This window comes from Astatotilapia calliptera, chromosome 13, assembly GCF_964374335.1.
Source record: "Astatotilapia calliptera chromosome 13, fAstCal68.1, whole genome shotgun sequence".
NCBI classification, from domain to species: Eukaryota; Metazoa; Chordata; class Actinopteri; order Cichliformes; family Cichlidae; genus Astatotilapia; species Astatotilapia calliptera.
This window is the reverse complement of record NC_137434.1, coordinates 461,954-481,740: the sequence shown is the minus strand read 5'-3', so window position 1 is coordinate 481,740 and position 19,787 is coordinate 461,954. Positions and strand designations below refer to the sequence as shown.

Sequence of the window (19,787 nt, the reverse complement as noted above, 5' to 3'; positions counted from 1 at the left end):
TGGCTTTCCAAATTAACACTATCAAACAATTTTATGTTAAATTACTCAACAGATGTTTACTTCATCCCAATTACAAGCCATATGAACAGCAAACATGATTATTTTTTTCCCTTTACCTTTGTTAGATCACATTTATGAATTAATGTGCTTCTCGTTTTTTTTTGTTTTTTTTATAAAATGTTATAAAAAAATAAATCAGTTATAATTAAGTAGAGTGCGTGGAAAGACACAACACATTTACACGTGAAGCAATATGTTTCACAACTAAATGAGATCAGCTGCTCATCAATGGTGACATTAGGCCCAGGGTTGTAAAACAGGGGGAGGTGGTGCACACACTTATCCCACACTGTCCTGATGGCAGCTAGCTTGTCTCTCTGCCGTCGAGCTGGTCTGTCGTCTCGGCTATCAAAACGGATAATCCTGGAAATTTTGTGGAAGTTTTCCAGAGACACTGATGCACGGAAAGGTTCTTGCCGGTTTCTGCATCCCACAGGGATTCTGTGGATTCCCCTTTGGACCTGAAAACTCCTGCAAGGATAAGAACCCCAAAGTAGGCCTTTGGGGTTCTTAGATGAATTTGGTCCATCTCCTTCCACCTCTCTCCAAAAACACACCGTCCTTCTAGATTACTGCAATCCAGAATAATTTTCTGGATGGAATCTGGGATGAAAAGCTCAAATGAAGACTTGATGTCCTGCACATGAGTAACTGTCAGCCATGTTGGCCCTGGCTTATCACAGTAGCAGCTCTGCAGGGTGGCTCATTTCTTGGGCAAGAAGACCATTCAATTTCACCAGTTATTGACATCCATATTTCTTCACTTGCTGTCTGGTGGGCTTGTTCTGGTCCTGGAGCTGGCTGCAGATGGGGTACTCGTCTTCGTTTTGTTACTAAATGGTGCTCAACCTCATCCTCTTCTTCAAAGTCACTGTCAGACTCTGAATTTTCAGATATGTGAAATATTCTGAAACCTCTTTGTCAACATCATCATCCGAAGCCCCTCTCTCTTCCAAAATCAATTGGATGGCCCTCGCAGCAGATAATCTTTTGCCATCTTGATCAGTTGTGATAAAGAACCACACTGGCAAAGTCTTATTTATAGTATTATGCCCCTAATTTGCATGTGGAGCCAGCAGGTCTGTGGACGACGCCATCAGCATGGCCCTACACTTCATCCTGCAGCATCTGGACTCCCCAGGAACCTACGCCGGGATCCTGTTTGTGGACTTCAGCTCTGCCTTCAACACCATCCTTCCAGACCATCTCCGAGGCAAGCTTTCCCAGATGAATGTGCCTGATCCCATCTGCCGGTGGCTCACTGACTTCCTGACGGACAGGAAGCAGCATGTGAGGCTGGGAAAGAATGTCTCGGACTCCCGGACCATCAGCACCAGCTCCCCTCAGGGCTGTGTTCTTTCTCCCCTGCTCTTCTCCCTGTACACCAACTGCTGCACCTCCACCCACCAGTCTGTCAAGCTAATCAAGTTTGCAGATGACACCACCGTTATTGGACTCATCTCGGACGGGGACGAGTCTGCCTACAGGAGGGAGGTTGAACGTCTGGTGTCCTGGTGCAGCCACAACAACCTGGTGCTGAATGCCCAGAAGACAGTGGAGATTATTGTGGACTTCAGGAAGAACACAGCCCCACTCCCCCCCATCATCCTGACTGACACCCCCATCACCTCTGTGGACTCATTCCGCTTCCTGGGTACCACCATCACCCAGGACCTGAAGTGGGAGCCCACCATCACCTCCGTCATCAAGAAAGCCCAGCAGAGGATGTACTTCCTGAGGCAGCTGAAGAAATTCAACCTGCCAACACGGACGATGATTCCATCCTCACCTCCTCCATCACCGTGTGGTACGCTGGAGCCACTATCAGGGACAAACAGAGACTGCAGCGTGTTGTGCGCTCTGCTGAGAAGGTGATTGGCTGCAGACTCCCATCTCTGCAGGACCTGTACACCTCCAGGACATTGCGGCGTGCAGCTCGGATCTCAGCTGACCCTTCTCACCCTGGACACAGTCTGTTTGACCTGCTCCCCTCAGGCAGGAGGCTCCGGTCCATTCGCACCAGAACCTCTCGCCATAAGAACAGTTTCTTCCCCTCTGCTGTTGGACACATGAACAATAACCATATGACTGTTCCCGCCACTAACACATGACCCTACGCTGTGTCACTGCATCATTCTATGTTTGGCACTGATCACCACCTGCACTCATGTATATATCTTTCAACGTAGCACTCTTAATTCTTATTCTCATGTATATATCTCATGTATATCTCATGCACATATCTTTCTACGTAGCACTTTTAATTCTTATTCTTTTATTTTTTCATGTCTATTTAATGAAGTATCTTAAGATTAACTTGGTTTCACTGCCGTTCTTTTTTTTTTGTTTGTTTGTTTTTGTTGTTGGACTCATAAAACGATCAGAGTTAAACTGATGCAGTTTATTTGTTATAAGTTTATTGGTCTTCAGTTTGGCTGCAATATTTTTGCTGAAAATGTTATGAGCAAGCTGGATAAGCTTCTTTTTATTTTATTTTGTTTGTTTGTTTGTTTGTTTTTATTCTTTTTTTGAATAATTAGTTATTTAAATGGAGCAAGAAAATTTCTATTAAGCTCCCTTTCAATGCTCATATGTGAAGCATTTATTTATTTTATTTATTTATTTTTTACCACATTGGTTTTATTGTTTTAGGCTATTGTATTCCTATTATTATTCAAGTTCACAATTTCCTTACTCAGGGGTTGCAGTTCTCATCTTATATAGGACTCTCTTAAGTGACCAGGTTCCCAATTCAACTGTTCTTCATTTACTTGGTCTAAGCTTTTTCTTATTTGTCACTTTTAATTTTTGTTACTATCATTATGTCTTTGTCTGTTATTTCTTTAAATGCAAGAGGTTTAAGAAACAATGTTAAGCGTAAGGCTATTTTTTTGTTTTGCAAGCAGTTCAATTCAGATTTCTGTTTTATACAAGAGTCTCACTCAACAGAACAAGAAAAAACATTTTGGAGATCGCAATGGGGAGATGATCTGTGGATGTCCCATGGTACAGAGCATGCTGCTGGTGTCTGCATACTTAAAGGAAGATTTAATGGTAAAATCTTGAATTCTGACATAGATAAAGATGGGCATTACATGTTTCTAATAGTTGAGGCTGCACACTCTATGTTTTAGTCAATGTGTATGTATAGGGAGAATAAACTATATTTTGATAGGTTGGAGGAGCGCCTACTGCGCTGGTTATCTAAATATCCCAATTCTTTTATTATTTTTGGTGGAGACTTTAATACAGTGTTTAACAGCTATTTAGACAGATGGCCTTCTAGAAGTTCAGACTCTAACTCATTCATAAGACTGTTTGCACAAAGATTCAACTTAGTCGATTCTTGGAGGGATTCTCATTCGTCTCAGATAGCTTATACATGGTGCAATAAGACTCAAACCAGACACTCGCGTATCGATTTTTGGCTTATCTCAAAAGATTTAGAAAAAGTTAAAACGGATATTTATCCTACACCACTCTCAGACCACAAAATGGTTAGCTTATCAATCCCGTTGTCATCCTCCCTAATCACTAAAACCTCTTACTGGAAGTTAAATAGTACCATTCTTGAGCATAAAGAAGTGATTTGTGAAGTTCAGAGATTCATTAAACTTTATTGGAGTAAAGCTCTCACAGATAATACATTTTGTAGTAACTGGGAACTTTTGAAATATGAAATTGGAAAATTCTTTAGAAAATATAGCAGTGATTTAGCAGAAAAAAGAAGATCTGATGAGACGCAAGTGATACAAGAGATCACATGCCTTACTTCCAAACCAATAGACACCCTCAGTGAATCTGATAAGATAGAACTGGTTGACCTGCAGCACAGGTTAGATGAGATTTACAAACGCAAAGCTGACGGAGCATTTATTCGGTCTCGCAGGAAATGGCTCGAAGAAGGAGAGCAGAATTCAGCCTATTTTTTCAGACTTGAAAAGCATCAATCTAACACCAACTCCATCCTACAACTAAATATTAATGGGACAATTTATAATGATAAGGATACCATAGCAAAATATTGTTCAAACTTTTATTGCAAACTTTATTCTTCTAGTTATTGCCCTGAAGCTTGTCTGACTTTTTTAAATTCTTTAGACAAAATCACTCAGCTCAATGAGGAGGATAGTCAGCTTTGCGACAGATCGATTTCTTTGATTGAGGTTGCAGATGCTATAAAACATCTGAAGATTAACAGATCCTCTGGACCTGACGGCCTTACTGCCGAGCTTTACAAACAGTTCGCTGACAGTTTAGCCCCGTTTCTTTTAGAAGTTTTTAAGGAAAGTATGGATAGAGGTGCACTCCCTCCCACTTTATGTCAAGGTTTGATCACCCTCATTCCAAAACCAGGAAAGGATCCTTTGCTCTTAGACAATTGGCGACCAATCTCTTTACTGAATAATGATTATAAGATATTGGCACAAATTCTGGCTAATAGAATGAAACCTGTATTAGGTAAAGTTATTGATGAGAGTCAGTCTGGTTTCATGCGGAATCGTCATATCTCAAACAACATAAGATTAATTTTAGACATAATAGATTACCCAGAACTTGTACAGGGTGATAGTCTTGTTCTTTTTTTTAGATTTCTACAAGGCGTTCGACTCCTTAGAGCATGAGTTTATTTTTACTGCTTTAAATAAATTTGGGTTTGGTCAGTCCTTCTGTAATGCCGTTCGGACACTGTATTCCAATAGTAACAGCTCCATAAAGCTTGCCACTGGTACTTCCCCAAGATTTTCTCGAAAGCGTGGAGTGAGGCAGGGTTGCCCCCTATCCGTATATTTATTCCTTCTTTCTGTGCAACTCCTTAATTCGCACATTAAACTCAGTTCTTTAAAAGGCCTGGTCATTGCTAACAGAGAAATACTCATAAGTCAGCTGGCAGACGATACAGCTCTCTTCCTCAGAGACGCCTCGCAAGTTTCAGTGGCCATTAACAATATACAGCCATTCTCTAAAGCCTCCGGACTTTCGCTCAACCTGCATAAATGTGAACTTTTACCAGTTAAAAGTTGTTTAGCAACTTCAATTCATGGAATACCTGTAAGAAACTCTGTAAGATACCTTGGAATTCAAATAATAAAAAATGAGCAATCCAGATGCTCCACAAACTTCATTCCTATTATAGATAAATCCCAAAAAATCTTTAATCATTGGCTACAGCGAGACCTGTCATTGAAGGGTAGAGTTCTGCTATCGAAGGCTGAAGGTATCTCCCGTCTAACCTATGCTGCCCAGTCACTACATGTTGATAATACAACCTGTAGTCGATTAACAAATTATTATACAATTTTTTTATGGAAAAATAAAACTCACTACTTACGTAAATCAGTAGCTTTAAATTCATATGATAAAGGAGGCATAAATTTTATTGATTTCGGTGCTCTTAACAACACCTTTAAAATAAACTGGATTAAAAAGTATTTAAGAAATCCCACTTCTATCTGGAACTTTATCTCACATCATGTGTTCTCTAATTTAGGCGGCCTTAACTTCCTACTGCTCTGCAATTACAGTATTCCAAAAATACCACTGAAACTTTCTCACTTTCATCAACAAATTCTTTTGGCATGGGCGCTGACTTACAAACACAATTTCTCTCCACAAAACTGTTTTATTTGGAATAACTGCAATATTATTTATAAAAATAAAACTCTTTTTTAAAATAACTGGTTTAATAATGGAATAATCTTGGTTAGTCAGTTATTTAGAGAAGATGGACTCTTTTATAATTACTCTGAGTTCCTCAGGAGATACAATGTACCGATAACGCCTAAAGAATTCTCAATAGTGCTCGATGCCATCCCATCTGGTCTGTCCATGTTACACAGATGCTCCCACAGTGCTCCACTACAGGTCACTCCCCCGGATGTGTTACATTCTTCTCCTGGCAATGTTTGCTTTTCCTCTCATAAGTCAAGGGGATAGAGATGGACCTGGAGCACATAGAAGCATGTCACTCACTGCCCAGGAGGAGTGACAGACTGCCGGCCATCATTATGAGATTTGTCAATCGGAAGAACAAGGTCGCACTGCTGAAACAAGGACGCAAACTGAAAGGCACGGACGTTTTCATTAATGAGCATCTGACACGAAAAAACGCAGACATCGCGAGGAAGGCAAGGCAACTGAAGAAGAACGGTAAAATACAACATACATGGGTAACAAACTGTAAGATTTTCATTAAGCTAAACGGGACACCAGAAGAGGCAAAAGTACTGATAGTGAGGAACATGGAGGATCTGGACAAGTATAACTGACACCAATGTATCAATTACACCAGGAAATGACATGGACACGTTGAAATTAGTTCTTCAACAGAAAGTAATTGATCTAGATTGTGAATATAAGGAGCATAATATAATAGATCCAGAAATAGATTCTGAAAGTAACTTTCTCTCTACTTTTGTTAAAAATTGTAATTATTTCACTCAGGAACAATATGAAAAAGAAATTAACCTAGACGGGAAGCTCTCATTAATTCACTTTAACAGCAGAAGTATGTACTCTAATTTTGATTTCATTAAGGACTATTTGCAACAATTTTCTCGCCCCTTTAGTGTTATAGCCATCACTGAAACTTGGTTCAATGTCGATAAAGGAATAGATTTTTGTTTGAATGGATATGATTTAAAATACATGAATAGATTAAATAAGGCGGGCGGCGGGGTTGCTATATATGTTCATAACTCTATAAACTATAATGTTGTAACAACTATGTCTATGGCTATTGATGGAATTTTGAAATGTTTGACTATTGAGATCATGAATGAAAAAAAGAGAAATGTTATAATAAGTTGTATATATCGGACACCCAGTTCAAGTATTGACACTTTTAATGAATGGATAGAAAAAACGTTGCTTCGGTGAACCAAAAATTACTATTTATCTGTGGTGACTTTAACATTGATTTGCTAAATCCAACAAGGTTAAAAGCCATTGATGACTTTACTGACACAATGTACAGCTTATCACTATATCCAACAATAACAAAGCCAAGCAGAATAACTTCACATAGCGCCACTATTATTGACAACATTTTTACTAATGTCATGGATTTCCAAATTAATAGTGGCCTGCTTGTCTGTGATATAACTGACCACTTACCAGTTTTTACTTTGTGTGACTGTGATTTAAAAAAAATAGATACCAAGATCATGATAGCAAAGCGAACAATAAATGAAGAAGCAATTCATGCCTTCAATTTCGATTTAGCACAACAAGATTGGAGTTCGGTGTATGAAGAGTCAGATGTGGACAAGGCTTATGATAATTTTCTAGATATTTTTACTATGTGGTACAATAAACATTGTCCTGTAAACGAACACATGACAAAGAAAAAAAAGATAAAAAGTCCTTGGCTCACAAAAGGAATTATTAATGCTTGCAAAAAGAAAAACAATCTGTATAAACAGTTTATCAAAGTAAAAACAAAAGAAGTGGAACAAAGATATAAAGCATATAGAAATAAATTGACTGATATTATAAGAACGAGCAAACAACTTTATTATAGAAGAAGATTATATGAAAATAAAAACAATATAAAAGGAACTTGGGATGTGTTAAACAACTTAATTAAACAAGGATCTTCTGGAACATCATATCCTGAATATTTTACTGATGCAAATGGTGAAAATCACAACATGAGTAATATTGTCGATGGGTTCAATAAATTCTTCATAAATGTTGGCCCTGAACTAGCAGCGGACATCCCGTGTCATAAAAATGAAAATATCAGTAATATAAAATCAAATCCCTTTTCACTGTTCCTCTCAGCTACAAATGAGCAAGAAGTAATAAATATCACATTAGAATGTAAAAGTAAGTCTTCAATGGATTATCATGACATAAATATGTCTGTAGTTAAACAGGTTATTCTGAATATTGCTAGTCCCTTAACATATATCTGTAATTTATCATTTCAGTCCGGTTGTTTTCCAAAAAAAATGAAAATTGCGAAAGTAATACCACTATATAAAAGTAATGACAAACACAGTTTTACCAATTATAGGCCTATTTCTCTACTGCCTCAATTCTCAAAAATTCTAGAAAAACTTTTTAATTCAAGATTAGAAAAATTCCTTGAAAAACATCAAATAATAAATGTTGGTCAGTATGGTTTCAGAACGCAAAGAACCACTTCAATGGCGATAATTGAGGCAGTAGAAGAAATTACTGATACACTGGATAAAAATAAATATGCAGTTGGTATTTTTGTTGATCTCAAAAAGGCCTTTGACACAATCAATCACTCAATTTTATTGGATAAATTGGAAAGATATGGTGTTCGAGGGAAAGCTGGTAACTGGTTAAAAAGTTACCTAACGGGTCGGGAACAATATGTTAGCATAGGGCATTACCATTCAGAGAAACTTGGTATTACATGTGGTGTTCCCCAAGGGTCAGTGTTGGGACCAAAACTTTTCAATGTATACATAAATGATATTTTTGATGTTTCTCAAGTACTTAAACTCATACTGTTCGCAGATGACACCAACATATTTTTCAGTAGCGATGATTATACTGATCTTGTAATGACTGTAAACAGGGAGCTAAAATTAATAAAAAAAATGGCTGGACATAAATAAATTATCATTAAATATAAATAAAACTAAAGCAATGTTTTTTGGTCATTTAAAATATAATATAGAATTACCAATTATCATTGAAGGTGTACCAATTGATAATGTGAGTGAAAACAAATTTTTGGGAGTTATAATTGATAACAAAACTTCATGGAAACCCCACGTCAGACACATAAAAACCAAAATTTCCAGAAGCCTCGCAGTTTTGAACAAAGTGAAGCAATTCCTTGATAAAGATGCACTTCGTACTCTGTACTGTACCCTGGTTCTTCCATATCTTACATATTGTGTGGAAGTGTGGGGAAATACATATAAAAATACAACTAATCCATTAGTCACAGTACAGAAACGAGCACTGCGTATTATTCACAAGGCTGGTTATCTAGATCATACTCACAAATTCTTTCTTCAGGCAAAGTTACTTAAATTCCAGGATCTGGTTAATTACAATACATCCATAATTTTGTATAAAGCTTTTACTAAACTTTTACCGGCAAATTTACAAACTAGATTTGAAATTCGAGAAAAGGTTTATAATGTGAGAGGCTTTGGAGAATTCAAATTACCCAGAACTCGAACAACCCGTAAAGGCTTTTGTGTGTCTGTATGTGGTGTGAGAATCTGGAACAGTCTGAGTTTACAATTGAAACAATGCAAAAATATTCATAGATTTAAATTTCTCTACAAACAGTTGGTCTGGTCACAGTATACTCAATGATGCTTTTAGTGTGCTCTGTAATGTCTGTCCTCTTACCATTGCTGGTATGGATTCCAAAATAAAAAATAAAAAATAAAGTGTGCGTATGTATGTACATATATGTACTTGTGTGTGTAGATATATATGTATGTATATGTATGTGTGTCTGTTACTTGTAGTTATTACTGCCTGTTACCTGTGGTAATGCAATTTATAATTTATATATTCTGTATTCAGTTATGAAGGCTCTAATTGTTGGTTGCGAGCTGCCGCTTAGATGCTTGTATCTGCCCGGGGCTGTTGATGGGTCTGTATGCAATGATGGGCGTAGCTGCGGGAAGTTTATTGTTTTTTTTTGTTGATGAGTGAGTATAGGGGTGGGATTTAATAAGTTTTCTTCGTCCCACTCCTTTTTCAGGCAAGTTTTGTTTTTTGTTTTGTGTATTTTATGTTCAATATAGGTATTTGTTGTGCCTGAAAATGAATAAATAAATGAATGAAATGAATGAAATGAAGTCTATAAATACCAAAATAAGATCTCTCTTTCAGGATGCAATGGTCTCTGTTCCATCAGCCATATTTTATTGGGCCAATTTTGTAACAGATATTGAATGGAAAAAAGTTTGGACTTTACCACAAAGGTTTTTCTTAACAAACAAAATTAAAGAGATTTCCTTTAAGTTGATTCATAGGTTTTACCCTACCAAACAATATTTGTCCAAATTTATGGCTGAAATAAATGTAAATTGTACCTTCTGTCAAGAGCAACCTGAAACAGTTTCTCATCTGTTTTGGTTGTGTAAATTTACGTGTAAATTCTGGAAGGATTTCCACAAGTTTATTACTGACTTTGTTCTTCCTAATCTCCAACTATACTATAAGGATGTTATCTTTGGCTATTATAATTTTAAAGACAAGGACAATGATGCTTTCTTTTTTATAAATTTGGTTTTATTTTTGGCAAAATTTCATATACACAAAAGCAAAGTCCTCGGCAGAAAGCCTGAACTTCTTGTATTAAAAATGGAACTTGCACAATATATAAGGACAATCTCCTCATCAAAAAACACGAAGGCTCTCAAGACTGTTAACATCTGTAACCGATTGAAACTGCTAACTTGATTTTGGCTCTTGCAAACTTTTGTTTATTTATGTTCCCCTTAATTTATTTTATTTTTTGTACTCACTTTTGTCTCACTGTCCTTGTCACTCTTTCTGTTCCTCATTGTACTACCACAATGTCATCTTTTATTTGATCCCTGTTTTACTTGACTGTATGTCTATAATGTGATAAATAAAGTTAAAAAAAAAAGAAAAAGAAAAAACTAGTGCTGACCAAGCTGCCATCTTTCTCTCTTCCCGTTGTCACTACCCGATCCGTACCGGAAACCCGATCGGTACCCCGCATGCGCAAATCTTACGTCACTTCCTCTCTTTGCGACATTCAATATATTTGAATGATGCGGTTAGCGCCCAGTTAGCTCCTAGCATTTCTCAACAGCTCTGCCTCCTTTTCGACTGCCCGGGACATTTAAACAATGGATAATCCGTATACAAAGAAATTCATGCTTTTCTCCTCAACAGAGAGCGTCCCCCGATTGAGCAACAGCGCCGTAAAATAAGAAGAATGGCGCCTAATTACAGAGTTAATAATGCAGACTTTGTAATATCTCACGTGTAGATTCATCAGCCAGATGAAGTGTTTACTGACAATTGACAGTGATAGCGCACATCATCATCACTATTCCAACAATCCTCTCCTCACAGACAAGCATAAACACACTCGACTATCGCTAAATCAGATTTAACACACGTTTGTAATGACGATAAATCAGTTTATAATAGGGTTTATTCGCTCGGTCAGCAGGTGGCGGTATCCTCGTACACTGGGGAGTAAACTGCCATTAAACGAACAGAAGAAGAAGAAGAAAACATCTGCACATGCGCGGTACGGATCGGGTAGACCCGATTTGTACGGTCAGACTTTACACATGCGCAGTAAGGATCGGAGAGTCCTGATCCGTAACTTTTTTTATTTTTCGTTTTTGTCTACATTGTACTGAAATGCTTCATTATTGCAAACATTTTAAGATATACTTGTTATTCTTAACATCTTAACAGATACTCTGACCCATAACTATCGTAAAACGCTACGACCGGAAGTAGAAACCTTTCGCGCATGCGGGGTACCGATCGGGTTTCCGGTACGGATCGGGTAGTGACACCCGTCTTTCAATGGCTGCTTCAATTTCAGCTTGAACCTCCAAACCGCAAGTAAGTAATCATTTTTTGTCATCTTTTCTTGCTGTCCCACTGGACTGGACATTAGTTTAGTTTTTTTAGCTACATCTGGTGAAGTTGTGGTAAAATGCTGGTATTAGCCTATTCGTCGTAGCAAGCTAGCCTGAAGCTAATATTTGCTAAATTTAGGGACACCCGTGTCTCTTCAGGAGTTGGAGGCCGGTGTTCTAGGAGCGGATCTCAGGATCTCAACAGGCAGTGTTGGGCAGTAACATAATACATGCACCGGCGTTACGTATTTAAAATACAAAATATGAGTAAATGTATCCGTTACAGTTACCGTTCAATAGGTGATATTGAGAATACAGTTACTTTGTTGAAATAAATGGATTACATGGCGGTATTTTCCTGTTTCATATGTTAGGCTATGGTCTCTCTATTTTTGGTAATTCCACGCTGGTGGAAACCAAACAAAACACGCAATAAGAGCCTCTAAAAATTATTATACAAAAATTATTTAATATGAAGGCAATAGCAGAGTGTTACAGGCATCGCCCTAAACAATGTAGCCTCATGGGCAGTGTAGTCCGTGCTGCAGGGAGAATGGACTGCCATACCCGTTATGTGTCTGTGAGCGAGGAGGGAGAGAAAGGAAAAGTACGAGCTGTCACGGAGCAGAAACGGGAGCTGGAAGCATGTAAATATAATAATAACCACTAAAGCCAAAAAGAGTGCCTGACGAGCCCAGCTGTAAGTAAGCTGTTAAGACTCGACTGTACACCGTATTCGTGTTTTCCTCCAAAAACAATAAGCTCCGTTGGAGCAGCCTTTCAACGCCTCTCTCTGTCTCTCGCTAGCAAAGTTGACCCAGACAACAAAGTAAAGCTAGTTTTCAGCTATGAGCCCGACACAGAACCAGAGGTCCCTTTACTACGGTTCGGAGCCGCTGACCTGTTTTATATACGCGCTGAATAGTTTTCTACACGAGATCACTGCAAAAAGTGCAGCCTTACCTAATGTCCACCTACTGTTACTCATTTATATTAAGATTTTAACATCTAGTTGGTGTTGGTATGGCGAGTAGCCTTCAGTAATAGTAATAAATCACACAGCAATAGCACATTCATGTAGTTGTAAAGTATTCAGAATACATTAATCTATAATCTTTGGTAGAATACATTTTAAAATTAACCTTCCCAACACTGTCAACAGGTTAGCACCTCATACCACAGTGCACCAAAAGCAGTCTCATGAGCGCTGGGAAGGACGAGCCCAGAGCCCAAAACAGACAGTGCAGGAGATGACAAGGTTAGTAATTGTATGGTGAAAATTATACTTTGTTATCTTGATTGGCAAAAGAAAAGTAAATACACAATCTGCTTCTCACATTTAGGGCATTTCCAAGATTTTTTTCAAAACTTCTTCCCTTTCTTTCATCACAGCTGTCCTGTGCCAGATGTTCTGTTGACCCACAGTGAGAGGCATCATTTCAGAAACACCAGGAAGACTGAAACTCGTCGCCAGGATCAAGCAGGGCTCGTGATCTTCACCAGCAGCTCCCTCACAAGAAGGATAAACCCAGCATTTCATGAACACTGATGGAGACCTTTGCTTTGTGTAATGTTAGAAGTACTCAGATAATCCTCAGAGGGTCTGGACTTTTACATAATAGAATAGAATAGAATTCAACTTTATTGTCATTGCACATGCACAGGTACAGGGCAACGAAATGCAGTTTGCATCCATCCAGAAGTGCTTTAGCCATGATATAGATATATTACAATATATATTAGCAATAGTATAGATATGTAAGTATATTACAGAAATGGGTCTATTATGGTATGTTACAATGTACACGGTATGAAGTATGTTAAGAATATTCTATAACTATAAGTATGTACAGGCTGTAGTGAGTACAAACTGTACAGGCTATGAACAGGATATAAATATGAAAAACTACAGAAATCTGAGATAAACAGTTATACAGAAATGTGAACTATGCAAATTATAAACAGTTGTAGGATTAAAAATCATCATATGTACAGAATGATTATTTACACAGAACTATACAGTAGTGCAGGTAAGTAATAGCTATAAGCTATAGTAATAGCTTTAAGTCCTGTAGAAAGTTAAATATATGTTGTGCTCTCTGGTTACTCTGGTATGAATGACTCTGAATTACTTTATGATAAATAACACTATTGTCAAAAACAGTGAAAGAATTCCAGATCACAAGTTTTTAGTTCAAATACAAGTAACAACCTTTGAGTTTTAATCAGGTTTTATTTAATTGTGTCAGAGAAAACATCACGTGCTCTTCATGTAGCTGAGTACATTCAGTGTTTAAAACAGAAGTTGTGCAGGTCTGAGATCAGCAGCTTTCTGAAACACCAAACTGAGGTCCTGTTAATGCTGATGTACAGTGACACAGTTACAGGGGTGATTAATCCTTTTGACCTTTTGTCTTTAAATTTATCAATAAAACAGCTGCAGCTTTCACTGACAGCACATGTGGTACTTTAACCTTTGTACTGTTTTCTTCAGTTAATTTTGGAGTTACTACAAAGATTGAAGATATAGGATGATCTGTGTGCTGTCACTGGGTGGTGCTGAGGTCTGAATCTGAGGACGGCTCCTGTAATCACAAACAGAATCATCACAAACTGAAATATAAAGTTTATCTCAAATCTGAAATAGAGCTGATCCTTCTCCGTCCTCACACACTCGGGATCTGAAGTTGTTCAGTCCTACAGTTCTGCCGACAGCTGTTTATTTTTTATTTGTTTTAAAGGCTTTACTAACACATTTTCTAATATCATGTTTACCTTTGAGTTGTTGATGCTTTATAAATGGACATCTGCAAAGATGAGATGATGGAGCAGGTTTCAGTCGAGGTTCAGTCTGCTGCTGCATCCTGGTCACAACATACAGAGGTGTTATCAGCTCAGTATTGAACAAGAAATATTAATGCTTCAAATTATTTGTCCTAAAGGATGCAAGCTGTACAGAGTACTGCACATGTGACTTTGTGAACATAATTCATTAAAAATAATTTGGACAGTTTTTTAACCTGAATATTTGTAACAAACAGTAAAAAAAAAACAAAAGCTAAAAAAAATAATCGGGAAAAATGTAACATTTTAACTTAAGCTGACAAGCGGAAGTAGTTGGTTTCAGTACATAAGTATCGGGCTTTGCTATTTAATCCGTAGCTATTGACTAATGAGGGGAATTTAAAAGTTGGCTTTAATGTCCTTCCACATGTGGAAAGCGACAGAAAACATGCTGCTGTTTGCACATATTTAATAATCAGCTCTGCACAGGAGCAGAAGCAGAGTCCAGCCTGTTGCTCTTACAGTATAATACTCATAATAAAAGTACAGTAACCGTGGTTAGTCACTGAGCAGCCCGGTGCGTTTCTCTTGATTTCTTTAGTCAGGGTAAATTCATTCACCTGCACGGGTTAGCTAAACGAACTTTACAAAACATGTTTCCCCGACAGCCGAGTGCTCATCTTAGCTAGCTAGATTGCGGATTAGCTTACAAACACATTTAATTTAGCAAAAATAATGCGGTGGGGCCTCAGGTCCTCCTGTCCGGTAGTCCAATTTACCGAAGAACACCTCAGGCTGTCACTTTGAAATAGTCGGTAATGTAAACGCTGGACCTCTCGGCATCTGCCATTCCCGAACAGACACGTGCGAGTTTGTCCGTGACCGCAGCCGCGTCGTCAGTGTTTTCTCCAGAGCAGAGTGAAGCTGACCCCCCACCCACTAGAAACGTAAAGGCAAATAGGCGGAGCGGTTAGTGCTACGTTTGTGCAGGTAAAATTAGCGTTTGTGCTGCTACGGTTTTTGAGATATTAAACTTTATTTTAAAGGTCATTCAAAGGTCACCATCCCCCCAGACTGCTCCAAAACAAACCAAAATGGTCTACTGTTTAGTGCTACGTTTGTGCAGATTTGTGCAGGTAAAATTAGCGTTTGTGCTGCTACAGTATCTGAGATATAATGATTTTAATTATCACGGCCTACGCTGTATAACACCAGTGTCTGTGGCAGTGAGTTTCAGCAGCTGTGGAGTTTTGCACTTTTTCTAGGCTTGCTGCATAATAACTTTTATTAGTTTACACTTTAGGAACACAATTTATTCAGCGGAAAGGTTGATATTTCTTTTGTTACTAGTGCAGAAACGTACACAAGGTAGGCTAAAGTTTTTATTTTTTCTGTGGCAAAACTGAGTTTCATGTGAAGTGATTCACGTATCCCTAAATTATTATTATTTTTTACATACCCAGTTGGCCTCTGTGATTTTGTTTTGAATTATATATGTTCATTATTATTAATGTAGCTGTCTCAGAAAAAATGAAGTGTTTGTTTTGATAGGTTGTTACCTACGTGTAGAAAACTGAATATTCCACAGCACCCAGGCGAGGGATCTTCAACCTGTGGCTCTAAAGCAACATGTGGCTCTCCGGCCCCTCCACTGTGGCTCTTATAAGACCAAGTAAGTCATTTTTTTATTATAAAGACAACAAGAAAGGGTTCTGTTAACAGTTTGTTTTTTAAATGAAATATCTGCATTGACTATTCACTGAATGTACAAGGCTTTTAAAAGTGATTTAATGTTTCTTAGGTTCAAATCTGTTTACTGTAATTTTCAAGTTGGTTGCCCATCTTTCCTAATTTTCAATTATTATGGAAAGGACTCACATAGCTGGCTTCATTTTAACAAATACTTTTTTCCGTTATAAAGCTTTGATGATTCATTGTCTTATCAAATCTAAAAATAAACATTTTTATTTACATTTCCATAGCTTACCAGATACAACAACTCATTTTCTAGATATTTATAGGCTCTTCCTTTTTTTAGGCTCTAGACAGGTTTTGTAGCAGCAGGGGGAAAAGGGGCCCTTTGAAATGAAAAGGATGCTGACCCCTGACTTAAGCCACCAGGTAAACACAAAACAAATACAGGAAAATTATTGACAGAAAAATGGAACGGGTACTTTCAAGGCTACGGGTGAAGGTGACTGGGTATAAATATACATCAGACTGACAAAGAAAAGAGTGTTAAAAGATTTTTAATTTAGAACTTTAACTTTATGTGCAAAACTGAACTTACTGATAACACACACTAGCCATTTGAACACATGTAACTGTAATGAACCAAATAAAACAGAAAAATGCAGGCAGCACTCATACTGTGTATAACACGGCATGGGGTTGTATTTTTTTCTTTTCAGATGCTCCTGTCACTCCATTTCCCAGGTCATCATAGCACTCCCACACACATGGAGCTCTCCTGCAGTATGCAGTGTAATGCCCCAAACCATCAGTGGTCATCTTTCCATGGAAAGCAATTAATGCCCTCAAAGTGAACGACTTTCCTTGGAGAACCAGGTTGGAGGGAAATTCATTCAGTGGAAATTCTGTTTGGTTTGCAAGGTCAGTATCAATCCACACGATATCTCCAATGTTGTAGCTGTGAGTAACTGTCCCTGCACAGAGCTCATTTCCTGTGGTGCTGTCTTCTGTTTTGAATTCTGATGGACACAGAGATGGATTGGAGAGTGGCCTGAGGCAGGTAGACTCAGGTAGACTCAGGTAGACTCAGGTAGACTCAGGTAGGCCAAGTCCTGCTTCCACAGCCGTGCCAAGATGAGCCATACCAGACTCTTTGAGGACAGAGATAGCAGGAGAAACAAATGGCACTTCCCTTGTCATCCCTTTGCTGAGGTAGCAGTGCTGTGAAGAGCAGTGTTTGGTAAAATAAACACTTGAGATGTTCCTCATTGTCTTAGCAATTACAGCAGAGATATTGCACTGAGCATCGATTTGGATCGCAGCAGACCTCAACGAGACAGCTTCAAACATTACACTAAGCAGCTCTGCTCTCCTTCTGTAGGTTTGTTGGGTCACACCATCTGTGGCAATGGCTTTCACCAGCTGCAGGACTGGGTTTTCACTGTCTTTCAGAACAGCATTTTGAAATGTGGAGCTGTCACAGAAGGCACAACATAAGCACTGAAAAAATGCATCAAATGCACAGGTATTGAGCACAGAGATTGTCGATTCCCCTAATCTAATAGGCTGATGGAGGTTTCCATTTTTTAATAATCCCACTTTCACTCTTTTGGCCCCAAAAGTTTCATCTGCATGGAGCCATTCGGTACATGAAGAGAGGTAGGAAGTCCTCTTCCTTTTTTTGGGTGGAACAGCTAGGCCCCTCCAGTTCTCAACTGCATCCCCATCAGCCGGAAGAATGTTTGTGGCAGCATCAGATCCCACAAACGGGTGAGCATCCATTTTTATTTTGTCTTCTGCATTGTGAGTCGTCATGGATCCAGAATTGGCATCTGTGACTTTCAGTGATCCCACTGTTGGCTCATCTTTGACCTTTTCTTTTGCAGAACAAATCCGCATATTTCCCTCGATGAAGGAAAGATGACGAGCAATGAAGCAATTGACTCGAAGAGGCAAGTTGTCATGTTTGAAAAGGCCGTGTTTTATGTTTTTGAACTCAGCTTCAACAGTGGCTGAACTTGCTGTGATGCTGGTGCTTTGGAAGAGAGGGACCATTATTCCTGTCCAGAGTGGCAAGTAACTTGCCAGTCTTATTATATGAGGAATAATCTCAGGGAGAAAGTGAATATTATCTCTATCCCCGTTTGCTGCAGCAGGTGACCTGCTCTCCTCACATATTTCTGTTACCCACTGTCGTAGGTCAGTCTGGATCTCATCCACTGAATCCACTCACTCACTTTCCTCCGTATGTTCATCTGGAATGATGATGGAGTCTTGAGCAATTTGGGCTTTCAAGTATTTCTTACACCTTTCTGAAGGAAGAGGGGCTCCAGAACTGTCATCACCTTCTGCCTCACTGAGGGCCACAACAGTGATAGCATGTAGGAGCTGTTTTGCATGGTCCAAACATTGAGACTGAAGAAGTTTTGCTAATGACCTGACAAAGAAATCTTTAACACGATGTGTTTTCTTCTTCAGGCAGTCCCACTGGCATATCATCTTGATGCAGTGCGCAACATCAACCCTGATATAACAAGGGGGAGTTTGGCAGACTGGGTTCCAAGAAGGACATGAAAGCATTCATTAAGGTAGGACTTCAGATCAGGATGAGGAGTGAAAGCCTTGACCAGAGCTCCCAGAATTGCCAGAGAAAAGTCACTCACAGCTTCCTTTGGCACAGGTGCACCTGCACGAATCCATTCTGTCAACCAGTTTGCGATGGCATTAACATCATGTTTCTCTGACAGCATTTGCACCACTGGGACACTGGGGCAATTGTTTTCTTTCAGAATACCTTGATAAAGGAAGATATGGCCAGATTTGCCATTTGGTCTCAGCAGTTTTTTCACAACTGAACCAGTTGCATCAAAACACACAGTTGGGGGAGATTTTTTTGACAATGTCTTATAAACATGCATCTGTGTTTGACTCCAGTAGTGACAGAAAAACCTGTCCAGTCCAATATCTCGGATGCTACCACTGTGAGGAACACTATATTTTAACAATTGCAGAGATGCAATGGGGTCCTTATCTCCTAATTACAAGTCTTTTCTCTCTTGTTTGGCTTTTCGCAGAGTGGCCAAATTTGTAAGGTGGCTTGGCTCAGGATCTCCAACATCCATCAGATCTGCTGCCCTCGCTGACCTCCATACAGCCGGTTCCATTCTGCCCTCACACAGCTCTTTAGCGATCTGTTCACGCAGGTTTCCAGACATGAACCGCTTGGAGTGGCCAGTGTGCAGGGAGAAATCTGTATTTCTCATGAAACACTGGAGCACCATTGGACTATTAATTGCTGGCTGTCTGTCACATGACATTTCTAACTGGCCATGACACTCCTTACAGTCGCCTCTGATGTCCAGATATTTATTGTTGACAGTTGGATGGACCTTTGCTCTACGGAACACAAGTGTACATGTATTTTTGATCTTCTTCCATATAAGATCGTTGATGATATGAGTCCAAGTGCCAGGTTTCAAAATTGTGTATTCCCTTTTTTGGGTAGGAGAAAACTTGTCATTGTATTCAACCTTTTCAGGAATAAATTTAACCCAGTCCTCAAAAGGGACTTCTAGTTCAAAAGCTTGACAGTTTTCTTGTCCAGGAGAAATGCAATGTGAATCTAACTCTCCTTCACTATTACTTTCCTGATCACTGATTTCCAAAGCT

The 19,787-nt window shown here is 38.8% G+C and overlaps 3 long non-coding RNA genes across 4 annotated transcripts; 2 read left to right on the top strand and 1 right to left on the bottom strand.

Annotated features, from left to right (window-relative positions):
* Positions 1–11,332: 11,332 nt before the first annotated feature.
* Positions 11,333–14,115, top strand: LOC145419585 (uncharacterized). The gene is made up of 3 exons (XR_013900880.1): positions 11,333–11,625; positions 12,805–12,900; positions 13,035–14,115. It is a non-coding gene; the product is annotated as an uncharacterized LOC145419585 (long non-coding RNA).
* Positions 13,856–15,816, bottom strand: LOC145419593 (uncharacterized). The gene is made up of 2 exons (XR_013900889.1): positions 14,418–15,816; positions 13,856–14,227 (listed from the first exon to the last, which is right to left on the bottom strand). It is a non-coding gene; the product is annotated as an uncharacterized LOC145419593 (long non-coding RNA).
* Positions 15,817–16,022: 206 nt separating this feature from the next.
* LOC145419586 (uncharacterized) lies at positions 16,023–17,883 on the top strand. 2 transcript variants are annotated; one of them, XR_013900882.1, is made up of 7 exons: positions 16,023–16,098; positions 16,465–16,547; positions 16,838–17,039; positions 17,151–17,188; positions 17,219–17,330; positions 17,500–17,643; positions 17,741–17,883. It is a non-coding gene; the product is annotated as an uncharacterized LOC145419586 (long non-coding RNA). The 2 variants fall into 2 exon arrangements; XR_013900881.1 differs by having other exon boundaries at positions 17,219–17,643.
* Positions 17,884–19,787: the final 1,904 nt, after the last annotated feature.